At 39.0% G+C, this 14431-nt stretch overlaps 1 protein-coding gene across 7 annotated transcripts in view; it reads left to right on the top strand.

Moving 5' to 3' along the window:
* Positions 1-14431, top strand: part of AKT3 (AKT serine/threonine kinase 3) — a 370924-nt gene that overhangs the window by 343266 nt on the left and 13227 nt on the right. The window lies entirely within an intron of this gene.

Here is a 14431-nt window from a genome sequence, read left to right as displayed (position 1 = left end):
GGGTCTTGACAGACTTATGCAACCATCACCGCTGTCTAATTTCAGAACACTTTCATTTCTTCATTTTTTTTCTTAAAGATCCATGTTTTCTTCTGGAATAATTCCCGTTCACTCTAAATTTTTTTTTTTTTTTAACCATTTTTTGTAGTGCAGCTGGCAAAAAATTTGTTTCCTTTTGTGGGATGATGTCTTTATTTTGCCTACATTGTTAAAGGATATTTTTACTGAATATAAAATTGTGAGTTGATAGTTTAGTAAGTACATATTTAAATATTTCTTCCTTGCAAGTTATGTGGTATATTTCACTGGCTGTTTTCAAGATATTTTTGTTTGTGTGATGGCTTTGTAATATGTCAGTTGACTAGATTGAGCCACATTTCCCAGGATTCCTTTTGCTATTTAAGATTCTCATGGGAGATTTGGAGGATAGACGTGATGGAAAAGCCATTTTGTAGCTCATTTATGTTGTCTGCTAGGCCATCTTATTGGTACATGTCAGTGGTCAGGCCTGCATCAGCTCCACCTCCTTCTGCATCCTGTTAGCCTTTGAGCCTGCTTCTGGGCTGGAGTGTGTGTTTAGCTCCATGATGAAGGTCCCAGCTTTTGCAGGATATCCACACCAGCACGGTCAGGCGGTACGAATTAACACGGGTTTCAGTCTATCCTCCTGGGCTCCAGCTTGTGCTTCTAGATTCCATTTCATCTTTCCTCTCCTGGCTTTGCTTGCATCTTCCCTTCTCAACTTACTGTCTTATGGACATCAAGCAGTGAACTTGGAGACAACAGCCTTACAGAGACAACATAACTAGCTCCCACAATCAGGTAAATTCAATTACCTAGAATCTCTTTACACATACACAGAGTAGTTCTGCTTCTCTCATGGAACCGTGACAGACTCTGGTTTTAAGCCTTTTGACTATAATGTGTTTAGGTGAGTTTTCCTATTTATTCTGCTTGGAGTCGCCTGAGCTTTTTGAATCTCTTGCATATCCTCCTTTAACTTTGGAAAACTTTTAGCCATTATTTCTTGAAATATATTTTCTGTCTTATTATCTATCTCTCCTCCTCCCTCCCCTCCTCCCCCTCCTCCTCCTCCCGCTCCTCCTCCCCCTCCTCCTCCTCCTCTCCCCTCTCCCTGTCCTCCCCCTCCTCTCCTCCCCCCTCTCCCTGTCCTCCCCCTCCCTGTCCTCCCCCTCCCTGTCCTCCCCCTCCTTTCCTCCCCCCTCTCCCTGTCCTCCCCCTCCTCTCCTCCCCCTTCTCCCTGTCCTCCCCCCCGTCCTCCCCCTCCTTTCCTCCCCCCTCTCCCTGTCCTCCCCTCTCTCCCTGTCCTCCCCTCTCTCCCTGTCCTCCCCCTCCCTGTCCTCCCCATCCTCTCCTCCTCCCCCTCCTCTCCTTCTCCTCCTTCTCCTCCTCTCCTCCTCCTCCTCTCCTCCTCCTCCTCCTCTCCTCCTCCTCCTCTCCTCCTCCTCCTCTCCTCCTCCTCCTCTCCTCCTCTTCTTCTCTTCTCCTCCCCCTCCTCTCCTTCTCCTCCTCCTCCTCCTCTTATCCTCCTCCTCCTCCTCTTCTCCTCCTCCTCTTCTCCCCCTCCTCTCCTCCTCCTGTTCTCCTTCTCCCCTCCCCTCCCCTCCTCCCTCTCTCTTTCTTTCTTTCTTTCTTTCTTTCTTTCTTTCTTTCTTTCTTTCTTTCTTTCTCTCTCTCTCTCTCTCTCTCTCTTTCTTTCTTTCTTTCTTTCTTCTTACTTTTGGAAGTTGTCCAACAGGTATGAAGTTCTGCTTGTTTTTTCACATTGTTTTCCTGTGCTATTCAAATTGGATAATGATCTCTGCTGGTATATCAAGTTTACTGACTCTTATATAATCTCCAATGTGCTCTAAGCCCATAGGGAGAATTTCTTATTTCAGATTTTTTATTTTTTTTTATTTTAGATTTTTCCATTTTGTCCTTTTCCTAATAGTTTCTGTGTCTCTGCTGAGATTTTCAACCTTTTTACTCATGAACATATTTTACTTTACGTCATTGAAGATAATTATAAAGTTGCTTTAAAATATTTGTCTACTAATTTCAACATGAGATCATCAGAGCATCAGTTTCCTTTGATGTCTTTTTCTAGTGTATGGGTCCTGTTTCCTTTGTTTTTTTTAATGCTGAGTCATTTTGGAATGTATCCTGGGCATTGTGACTGGTATGTTGTGCCTGCAAATTCGGTTAGGTTGCAGCAAAGAATACTGAATTTTTTATTTTCTTGGGCCAGTCATCATGGATGAACTCAAACTGCAAATGCTTTCTTTTTTCCAATGGGTTAAGATTTCAGGTTGGTTTATTTAGACTTCACTAGGGGGCTTGGAGCCTGCCCTGTGCATGTGTGGTTCAAAAGTCAGAGATCTGGGCAGACTTTATACTGAGATTTTAGGGCTTCTTCTCTTTGGCTGCCTCTTTTCTGGAATTTCACCTCCTTTACCTTAAAGCTGCTGTACTTGTTCAAGCTCTGTCCTTTGATTGTTCATGGCAGTAGAACTGTGGGTTTCTAATTTAAGATTTTTACCCTAAATGGCGTAAGCTGGGGCCCACCTTCAGGCAAAAAGCCATAAAAATGAGAAATTCATTTGGTGCCATTCCTTATTCCTAGTGCCCACCTCGTCTTTAGTACCTGCCTGTTTTCAGTTGCTTCCCAGAACCTTTAGATTGTTTTCATGTTTTTTTTCTTGATGTTACAGTTATATGGAGGAGGGTTAATCCAATCGGAGCTGCTTGACCATGATTGGAAGTGAAGCTGAGTATTTGTTCTTAATTACGCATTATTGCATGCCAGATGTACACCTTTTCTTCATGTGGCACAGCAATGTTTTGTATTCATGCAAGGAAGTATCTCACAGATTCACGTTTGTGCAACCTTTTAAAGAGCTTGTGTGAGAGAGCTTATTTAAACAGTGTGAATTACCAGTGTATGTTATGGATAGTTCAGTGCAGCCAAAAGATAATTCATGGCTGTTCCCCTTCTCTTTTGTCCCAATTCTCAGTAACAAATTCAAACCTCTTTTTAGAGAACGTGTAATTTCATTACCTTTGACAATGCCTTTTAGACTTCACTAGGGAACTTGGAGGCTGCCCTGTGCACGCATGGTTCAGGAGTCAGCAGAGACTGATGCCTGGTGAGTAGGCACCAGTGGCCGAAACACCAAAGAACCTCCTGTGAATATGTTCTTGTGTTTACTCACCAAATATTTAGTGCTTATCTATAAGTCGTGCACAACATAACGATGCTTTAGTCAACACACCGCACATACCACAGTGGTTCCATAAGATTATAATAGCGTATTTTTACTGTACTTTTTCTACATTTAGATACACAAATACTTACCATTGTGTTACAGTTGCCTACCGCATTCAGCACTGCAACATGTACAGGGCTGTAGCCTAGGGGCAGTAGGCCATCCTATATGGCCTAGGTGTGTTGTAGGTTACACCATCTAGGCTTGTATATAAGTACTCTCCATGATGTTTGACAGTGACACAATCACCTAACATGCATTTCTCAGAAGAGACCCCTGTCATTAAGTGACACATGACTGTAGTTTGTGGTAAGTATTGTGCCAACAGCTAGCCTTGCAGAGATAGCTAAGATAAAGTCCCTGTCTTCAAACGGTTGCTTACAGTTTAGGAGAAGAGACAGATAAATAAGCAGGCAATTTACATTTTCATGTGATGCAGGTTGTGTTTCAGAGGTGGTAGAAGTATTTCAGAGGTTGCCTGACCCAGATTTTAAGAGTAAAGGACCTGTTATAGAAGCTGCAGTTAGGATTGGATTAAAATTAATTGGGTGGTGGTTGATATTGTGATGCTTTAGGATGACTTTAGTATGAATCTTTAGGGGCTCAGTGTTTTCATCTTAAAATGAGGGGATTGGACTAGATCTATTAAGATTATTTTCAATGTGAATATTTTGTCAGTTTAAAGACACATTGAAGAGATGCTCAAAAATCATACTTATTTTTTCTTTTTAGGGAATAGAGTATTTCAGATCATTTAAATTCCTGTTTGAGAGTTTACCAGGCTAACAGGAAGTACTCCTTGTGATTTATTTGCCTGTTCCTGTTCTGATGTTTAGCTGCCCAGTACACATCTGCAAAGGGAGCCTTGGATATCCAATAGGTTTCTGAAAGGGGTGTGTGTGTGTGTGTGTGTGTTGAAAACCTTATCTGCCCCCCTTGCTATTCTTTTACCCCTTCTTGGAGCCAGAGCTTCAAAACATAGCTTGCATCTTCTGTGTCCTTCATAAAATTCCAGTTGGTTTTCTGCATTCAGTTAATTAGTATAGCCCCTGGGCATAGTAGCTCCGGATAAATACAGGTTCTTTTCCCCAATAGCTTCCTTGCCGAACATAGAAATTGCTGCTTGCCCCTGTGCCTCAAATTGAACTTCTACCTCTTCCTCCTCAGCTTTTAAAGCGCCTATCTTTCCTTCTCACCACAAGTTCATCCCCCAGCCCAAATGTTCCCTATCACTGGGTCTCTCCAGCATTCATCTGGTGTGGTATTAAGAGAGTGGCTGTGGCTGTCAGTGCTAGAACCTGGACAGAGAGAGAGAGAGGGTCTTGGTCACATCATCTTTACAGAAATATAATATGAATTTCTCTATAAAAATAATAGATACTTGTTAGAAGCTTTAATGTTATATTTTTTATATATTTCTGGTTTAATAGACCTTAATGTTACTGCCTGGTAACCTACCTACATTATACAGCCTTTCTGTGTATGTGTGTGTATCTATGGAAACAGGTCCCATGTTTTTTCCAGTTTATATGTAGGCTGCATTTTTCTTTTTTTTCTTTTCTTTTTTAAATTTTTGAGCCAGGGTCTCTCTCTGTCACCCAGGGGAGTGCAGTGGTGCAATCACAGCTCACTTCACCCTCAGCCTTCCACCTCAGCCTCCCAAGTAGCTGGGATCACAGGCATGTGCTACCATACCTGGGTAATTTTTAATTTTTTTTTGTAGAGATGGAGTCTCTCTATGTTACTCAGGCTAGTCTTGAACTCCTGGCCTCAAGTGATCTGCCCACCTTGGCTTCCCACGTTGTTGGAATTATAGGTGTGAGCCACTGTGCCCAGCCTTACATATATAGGCTTTTATAACAAAATTAGCTTGTAAGTTGGAAATTGCCTTTATGTTGTTTCTCCCCAGTTTGCATACTTATTCAACTTTTGCTCATGTTCTTGAATATTTCTAAGAGAAATAGTGATTAATGGCTGCCACACTGCTGATGTTGGACGGAGCCTATAAAATCAGCTGAAGAAGGGAGAAAGTAGATTGTTTCACTAGGCTCTTAGTGAAGTTCCGATAGTTATAATAAATGCAACTTGTCCCTTAACACTACTAGATGCAAAGTCTCTTTGTTACCCTCTCATGCCTTTTAAAAAGGCTCCCAGTGTTTCACTAATGAGAGCCCTTTTGTTGTAATTTATAGGTGAATCCTCTCCAGGTATAACTGAGATCTTCAAATAATGTATCGTGTCTGTGGATGTTTGTGAATAACATCATCTGGGCATAGACCTACAGTCAATAGGATGAATGCTTATGAAGTTATTTTTGAATGAGAAAATTTATCACAGAAAAGAAAATACAAGTTCCAATTTCTGGGGATTACTTTTTAAAGTAATGCAAATCATCCATATCATGTGTTAACAAACCCCTCAGAATTCCAGCAAGGAAAGCAGATGTATTAAACATTTAATGTCTTTTATAGTTAAAGTACTCATTTTGGCAGGTCTAATATTGTGATACAATAGTGGTATATTAATTTGTTATATACTTTGGGCCCCTTGCTGCATTTTATATAGGCACAAGATTAACAGCATGAACTTCAATTATTACGTGTAGTTTTGTAAAAATGAAATATAATTATTTTAGTTTCTAGTTTTATGTCAAGAAGAATTCATTGGTATGACACAGCTTAGCATACAAAGTAACTAAATAATGTATGCCATATATCCATTAGTTTTGTTAGAAATAAATCCTCTTTTATACTCCTGCTTTTCCAGTACGTGCACACCTACATATACATAAAGCGTGAAGCCAGTATTTAATAGAGATTAAATTAACCAGAATCTCCACCTATGATTGACTACTTTCTCATGTTGTTTCAGAGAAGTGAAAATTACAGCACCAGATTACTGTCTCTGGGAAATCTAAACATGCAATAGTGTTGGCAATTCTTTACTGCAAACATCTATGTTCGCTGGATTTTGGACCCTATATGCCAACACAAAGTGGTGGAAATAACCACAGTTGTTAAGGCAATTAAGATGCCATAATCACTGTCTACATCAGCTGTCCCAGAAAGTTTCAAATTCTCCAGTCTATTTCTTAAGCCCCTGGAAGGAACAATAGAAGAAAGAATATAGATATCTGGTAGTAGCACGTGACCTGTTACTAAGAAAGGTCTGTGGAGTCTCTTACCTTCAGAGACTTTGGTGTTCATGTACATACTCATGATCATTCCAGCCATACCAGAAATACCAAATGTGATTCACGCTAACAGCCTTCAAAAAATTATCTCTTTGTTCTTTCATTGACACTTTTAGGAAGATAGTAAATGGTAGAGTGATTTCGTAACATTTAAAATTTGATAAAAGATCAGTGTGGAAAGGATTTAGGGAGCTTCAACGTTGCTGTCACCGTATGGACTTGAAGTTGCATATTTTCAGTGAGATGAAAATTGATGTCTTGAACCCAGAAACTTTATCCTCTTGTTTAAGATCACTGGATAGTACATTTTCTGAAAGCAAATTGGTTTTCAAATAAAGATTTGTTTCAAGTTTAGTGCATTTGTCAGAAAAATATGTTGTTTGCAGTTAATGACACTATAGCTGTTCATTGAGTTGATCCATGAAAATAGCTGAGATTTACAGAAGTATTTATGACTATCTTTTCTAAATGGGAATTTACATTCAGTCAGTTGATAGAGAAATGTTTTGAGAGATGTGGTTAGAGAAAAAGAAGAGATGAAGATACTGGTTTAAAGCTGAAATAGGAAATTAATGTATTTATGTGCTAGGGCTGCTGTAACAAAATACCACAGACCAGGTGGTTTAAACAACAGAAATTCATTTTCTCACATTTCTGGCGAAAGTCCAAGATCAAGGTGCAGGCAGGGTTAGTTTCTTCTGAGGTGTCTGTCCTTGGCTTGCAGATGGCCATCTTCTCCCTGTGTCTTCAGATATGGTTTTTCCTTAGTGCGTCTACTTGTGTGTCCAAATGTCCTCCTCTTGTAAAGATACCAGATTAAGACACACCCTGATGCCTCATTTTAATGCAGTTACTTTTTTAAAGACCTTATCTCCAAATAGAGTCACATTCTGAGGTACTTGGGGTTAGGGCTTAAACATACTAATTTTGGAGGGACACATTTCAACTTATAATAATATAATATTTGAAATTTGTTCAGCTCTTGTTTAAAGTAAATATGAGGGGACTTCAAAAAGTTCATGGAAAATGGTATTAAAAGATAAAAACAGAAAATATAAACTTTATTTCTCAACATCAGCTCCATCAAGTTCAAGACACTTTTGTAAGCCATGATACCAGCTAGTTAGTTCATCCCTAAAGAGCTGAATGTCCTGGTAATTTACCTGTGTCAGTGCATTCTTTTTTTACATTATATTAAGTGAAGAAAAACTAGTACTCTTTAAAAGCTTTTTTAAGTTTAGGGGAAAAATAAGTCAGAAGGAGCCAAATCAGGACTGTAAGGTGGATGCCTAATGATTTCCCATGAAAGCTCTCACAAAATTACCCCCGTTTAATGAGAGAGATTTAGCAGGAGCATTATCGTGGTGGAGGAGGACTCTCTGGTGAAGCTTTCCCAGAAGTTTTTCTGCTAAAGCTTTGGCCAACTTTCTCCAAGTGCTTATAATCAAGTATTATTCTCTTGCCCTCCAGAAAGTAATAAGCAAAATGCCTTGAGCACCCAAAAAACTGTTGCCATGACCTTTGCCCTTGACCTGTCCAATATTGTTTAGACTGGACCATTTCCACTTCTTCATACCCATTGCTTTATCTTCAGGATTATACTGATAGAACCATGTTTCATCTCCTGTTACAACTCTTCAAAGAAATGCTTCAGGATCTTTATTCCGCTTGTTTAAAATTTCCACTGAAAGTTCTGCTGTTGTCTGCAGCCGATCTGGGTGCAATGGTTTTGGCATCCATCAAGTGGAAAGTTTGCTCAACTTAAATTTTTGAGTCAGAATTCTGTAAGCTGAACCAGATGAGATGTCTATGGTGTTGGCTATTGTTTCTGCTGTTAATCATTGGTCCTCTTGAATTAGGGCACAAACAAGATTAATTTTTTCCCTTGCAAATTGATGTGGATGGTCTGTCGCTGCTGGCTTCGTCTTCCACATTGTCTCGTCCCTTCTTAAAATAAGTTATCCATTTTTAGACTGCTGATTTATTTGGGGCATACTTCCCATAACTTTTCATGAAGCATCAGTGATTTAATCATTCTTCCACCCAGGCTTCACCATGAATTTAATGTTTGTTCTTGCTTCAATTTTAGAATTCATGTTGCTCTTGTAGGGGCTCTGTCCAAACTGATGTCTTATCCTTCTTAGTGCCTCAAACTTGATCCTGTACAGACATGTTATAACAAGTTAGTATGAGTTAATTTTGGTGCAGAAATTTTTTGAAATCTGTGCATGGTTTTTTCATAATACAGATTTTCCATAAACTTTATGAAGACTACTCAAGAATATTATATATTCTAGAAATTTGTAATGAAATATAAAGTTGGGGCATCCCAATGATTTTTGTGGGACTGCTTCTGTTCAAGTACTGTGGCAGTTTTTTTTTTTTTTTTTTGATGGAGTCTTGCTCTGTCACCCAGGCTGGAGTGCAATGGCACGATCTCAGCTCACTGCAACCTCCGCCTCCCAGGTTCAAGTTATTCTCCTACCTCAGCCTCCCAAGTAGCTGGGACTACAGGCATGCACCACTACAACCAACTAATTTTTGTGTTTTTAGTAGAGATGGGGTTTCACCATGTTGGCCAGTCTGGTCTCAAACTCCTGATCTGCCTGATTACAGGCAAGAGCCACCGCGCCCAGCCGTACAGAGGCAATTTTTTACAAGCCCTACCCGACAGTGTTCCCCATATACGTAATGTAGGATCTTTGCTTCCTCTACAAATGTTTATATTCCACTGAGTTGTCTTCACCTTCAGGGACAGGGGAAGTGGAAGGGGGAATGATGCTTCCCAGAATGAATATCTTGACTGACTAATGTATAGAGAAACAATCAAAAGCAAAAGTAGTTTTCATTCAAAGCCTTCACATTGTAAATGTTACAGTAAAAAGACCTTGAGATCAAGAAACCTAGGTTTTTGCTGCTCCAGTTCTTATTTGTATAATTTTCGTCAAGCCATTTAACCAGTGTCAGCTTCAATTTCCTAATCTCTAAAAAGGTACACTACATGCTCACTGACATCTTAGCTCCAAGATTCCGCAAATATTGTTGAATGCTACTATGTGGCAAGGACTGTTTTAGGAGTTGGGAATATCACATTAGTGCAACACAAAGTTCCAGATGAGAGAAGTGGGAAACAAATAGCAAGATGGTAAATTTAATCTTAATCATATCAATAATCACATTAAATGTAAATGTTCTAAACACTACAATTGAAAGACAGAGATTAGATTTGGTAAAAAGCAAGAACTACCTATATGCTGCTTGTAAGAAACCAACTTTAAATGTAAGATATAAGTAGATTAAAATGAATAGAACAGAAAATTATATACTATGCTCACCCTAATCAAAAGAAAACTAGAGTGCTATATTAAATCATATGAAGTAGATTTCAAAGCAAGTAATATTGCTGGAGATAAGGAGGATCATTTCATAATTAAGGGAGTCATTTCATCAAGAAGTATTAACCATCTTAGTCATGCATCTAATAACACAAAATATATGAAGCAAAAACTAATATAAGGAAAAATAGACAAATTTACAATTACTATTGGACATTTCAATACCCATCTTCAAATAATTGATACAGCAATTGGAGAGAAATTGGTAAGGTTATAGACAACTTGGGCAATACTGTCAATCAGCTTGATCTAATTGACATTTATGGAACACGCTACCCAATAACATAAGAACACTTATTTTTCTCAAGGTCATAGATCATTTACCACAGTATACCATATGTTGAGCAAAACAACTCCATGAATTTTAAAGGATTTAAGTACTGTAAAACATTTTCTCTTTGAAGGAAATGAAATTAAAAAAACACAGAAAGATCTGTGGAAAATCCCCAAGTTCTTGGAAACTAAATATTAATCCATGGATCAAAGAAGAAATCAAAGGGAAATTAGAAAGTATTTTGAATGGACTGAAAACAAAAACACAGTGTGTTTTGCTGTAATATACAGCTAAAGCAATACTTAAATTTATAGTACTAAATAAAATTTATAGTACTAAATAAAATTTATAGTACTAAAAGATATTTTTAAACATTAGAAAAGAAGAAAAGTGTAAAATTAATGACCTTAGCTTCTGTCTTAAGAAACTAGGACTGGGCACAGTAGCTCACAACTATAATCTCAGTACTTTTGAAGGCCAAGGTAGAGGAGTTCGAGACTAGTCTGGACAAGATAGTGAGATCCCATCTCTAAATAACAAAATATTAGCTGGGCATACTGGTGTGCACTTGTGGTCATAGCTACTCAGGAGGCTGAGGCAGGAGGATTGCTTGAGGCCAGGAGTTTGAGGCATCAGTGAACTATGATCACATCACTGCACTCCAGCCTGGGTGACAGAGCCAGATTTTGTCTCTAAAAAACAAGAAAAAGAAAAAGGAATTAGAAAAATAAGAACAAATTAAACACAGTGTAAACAGAACAAAGGAAATAAAGATTGGGATAGCAATCAATGAAATAGAAAACAAAAAATCATAGAGAAAATTGATGAAAGGAAAACTGGGCTTTTGAGAAGATCTTTAAAATTGATGTATTTCTCACCTGACTGAAAAGAAAAGTGAGAAGACAAATAAACGTTGATACTGCTACAGATTCTATTGGTATTAAGTGGATAATAGGGAAACATTATGTATAACTTTATGCCAATAAATTCAACTATTTAGCTGAAATGGACACATATCTTGAAAGATATAAATTACCAAGAAGAAATAGATGTCATGAATAGCCTTGTACCTGCTAAAGAAATTATAGCTGTGGTTAAGATCCTTCTGACAAAGACACCAGACCCACATATTTTCGCCAATGAAGTCTACCAAACATTTAAGGAATATTATCAGTTCTATACAAATTATTCCAGAAAATTGAAGATGAGAGAATATTTCTCAATTCATTCTGTGAGGAAGGTATGAACTTGATATCAATATGCAAAGAGATTTTTTTTTTTTTTTTTTTTGAGATGGAGTCTCGTTGTGTCGCCCAGGCTGGAGTGCAGTGGCACGATCTCAGCTCATGGCAAGCTCCGCCTCCTGGGTTCACACCATTCTCCCGAGTAGCTGGGACTACAGGTGCCCGCCACCACACCCGGCTAATTTTTTGTATTTTTAGTAGAGATGGGGGTTTCAACGTGTTAGCCAGGATGGTCTCGATCTCCTGACCTCGTGATCTGCCTGCCTCGGCCTCCCAAAGTGCTGGGATTATAGGTGAGAGCCACCACACCTGGCCCGCAAAGAGATTTTTAAAAGAATGCTATAGACCAATATTCTTAATGAACATATATGCTAACATGTTTAATTTAATTTTAGCAAATCAAATCTAACAATAGATACAAAGAATCACTACCAGTGTGGTCTATTCTAGGAATATAATATTGATTTAACATTCAAAACCAATCACTATAGTTCACCTATTAACAGAGTAAGAAGGAAATGATTATATCAAATGATGCAAAGAAAAAATTAAGAAAAATCCATCTTTTTTAAAATTTGTTTAAACAAAAAATGAAATGCTCTGAGTGAATTAGGAATTGGGATTTTTTTTTAACATGATAAAGGAAAACAATTTGACAGTTTCTGGAAAAGTCAAATGTATACCTACCATATGGCCCAGCCATTCCACTCCTTAGTATTTGTCCTAAATAAATTAAATCATATGTCTACACAAAGACTTGGACATAAAAGTTAATAGCAATTTTGTTTGTAATTGCCCCAAACTGGAAGCAGGCCCTATGTTCATTGACAGGTGAGTGAGTCAATTGTGATACATCTGTGTACTGAAATACTACCCAGCAAAGTGGGTGAACTATTGATACATGTGATGACATGAATGAATATCAAAGTAATCATGCTAAACGAACAAGCCAGACAAAGAGTACATACTATATGATCCATTTGCATAAAATTCTTAAAAATATAAGCAAATCAGTCATGGCAGAAAGTATGTCAGTCATGCCCTGCAGGGGATGGGAGGATGGAAGTACACATGGGCACAAGAAGACATTTGAAATGGTAGATGTTTTCATCATCTTGATTTTGGTGACAGTTTCATGGGTATATACATATGTCAAAACGTATCAGTTGCCTGTTTTTTGTTTGTTTTTTTGAGAGGGTTTTACTCTTTCTCCCAGGCTGGGTTGGAGTGCAATAGCATAATCTTGGCTCACTGCAACCTCTGCCTTCTGGGCTGAAGTGATCCTTCCACCTCAGCCTCCCAAGTAGCTGGTACTACAGGCGCCCGCTGCCACACCCAGCCCCAGTTGTATATTCTTAATGTGTGCTGTTTAGTGTATGTTAATTACGCATCAATAAACTTTTTTTTAAAGTCCTTGCCCTCGTGGAACTTACATTTTATTGGTGATGACATTGACAGTAACAAATATACGTATATCATATGTGTGTATATATATGTGCCTGTGTATCAGATATCACAGAGTCTTGAAGAAAAAGCAATGTGAAGATAGAAAGTGAAGGGGAGGATAGCTGTTTAATATAAGAAGGCAGTCAGGAAAGTCCTCAGTACACGTGGCATTTGAAACAGAGACTATTTTAAGCTCCCCTGTAATCTTTTGAAAACTGTGTTAAGATAGGTTTCAGTTTGTTAAAGTTACAGGTGATCATTCTCTCATCTAAAAGGACAAGTTTCCCCTAACTTGAAGGCAAATTTAAATTTTTGACACATCACAAAGAACCTGGTGAAAAGGATGGGGCAGAGGTGAGCAAACCTGTTCCTAGTGCCCGAGAGAAGCCCATTCCAGCCACAGGAATTTCTTGTGGTTAACTTTTGATTGGAAGGATAAAGACCTATTTTGTGAACATCTGTAGAGTAGTAAATCAGAAAAACCCAACCAGAATTCCAGTCTTCCCGTTTCCTGCCAGATAGGGGCAATTACCCCCTTGGTTTTCTAAAAAAAAAAAAAAACAAAAAAAAAAACAAAATTGTTCCAGCCTCTTGTCACCTCTGGGGTTCCCTGTGCGTGTGCATGTGATATGTGAGACTGGTGAAGAGAATGCATTTAGCCTGAGAGTCAAAGGGAGGGTTTCTAGCAGTGGAGTGACCTGCTTGCTCATGTCCAGGGATCCAGCAGAGCAGCTAGAAAGAAATATGGTCTGGCACCATGGCAGGCTTCTCCTTGCCACTGGTGGAGGAGTTTGTTTCAGTTCAGGGATTAGTCGCCATTACCAGCTGATCAGTGGGACGTAGAGTTGGTTCATCCCCAAAGGAGTGCTTGCTAATCATGAAGACCTTAGAATAGCTGTGTGCTGGGGGCAAACAGAAAGAATTATAAAAAGAGATTAAGAATGCTTTGTAGCATGCACCATAAACTGAAATGTCCTTTATTTTGAAAACCTGCTTTTAATTCTGCTCATCCCACGATTCTTAAAAATATAGTTCTGTCTAGAGAATAATTTAAAGATTTTGCCTTATTATTTAACATAAATTTGGTGACAGAAAGAGTGGGAAAACGCACTGATCTCAAGCCAATTGTGTATTTGTTTCTGTAAAATTTTTATAAAACATGCTGATTTCTGTCATTCTGTTTGCCATGTTCCTATCCCCGTCAGATCTGTATTCTAAAGCAGCATCCCCTCTTCTGAATGATACTCTGCAGAGCACGCACTCTAACCCTAATGCTCTGGGACTGGGCATCCTGTGCTAGAAGGAACCTGTGGGTTCCACCTATCCCTCAAGGCTAGAGCCCTGAGAAGCAGGAGCCTCGTGTTAGCTCCTTCTCCCTCCCAACCAGTGGAGGTTCATAGGGCTCTGGCTCCTGAAACCTCCAGTAGCCTGAGACTTTCCTTCCACCCCCGCCTCCCCCACCCCCATGCCTGCCGCAGGTGCAGCACGAATGAGATGATTCCTGCCCTGTCAATCCCAGGGGAGCTACTCTTAATCTCTTCTGGGTTGTGGTCCCCTTTGAGGATCTGATGAAAGCTGTGGGCAAGATTTTGCATGTAACTTCAGGGGCT

The sequence above is a fragment of the Symphalangus syndactylus genome, chromosome 19 (assembly GCF_028878055.3).
Source record: "Symphalangus syndactylus isolate Jambi chromosome 19, NHGRI_mSymSyn1-v2.1_pri, whole genome shotgun sequence".
Classification (NCBI taxonomy): Eukaryota; Metazoa; Chordata; class Mammalia; order Primates; family Hylobatidae; genus Symphalangus; species Symphalangus syndactylus.
The sequence above is the reverse complement of the archived record's forward strand: the minus strand, read 5'-3'. Positions and strand labels throughout refer to the sequence as shown.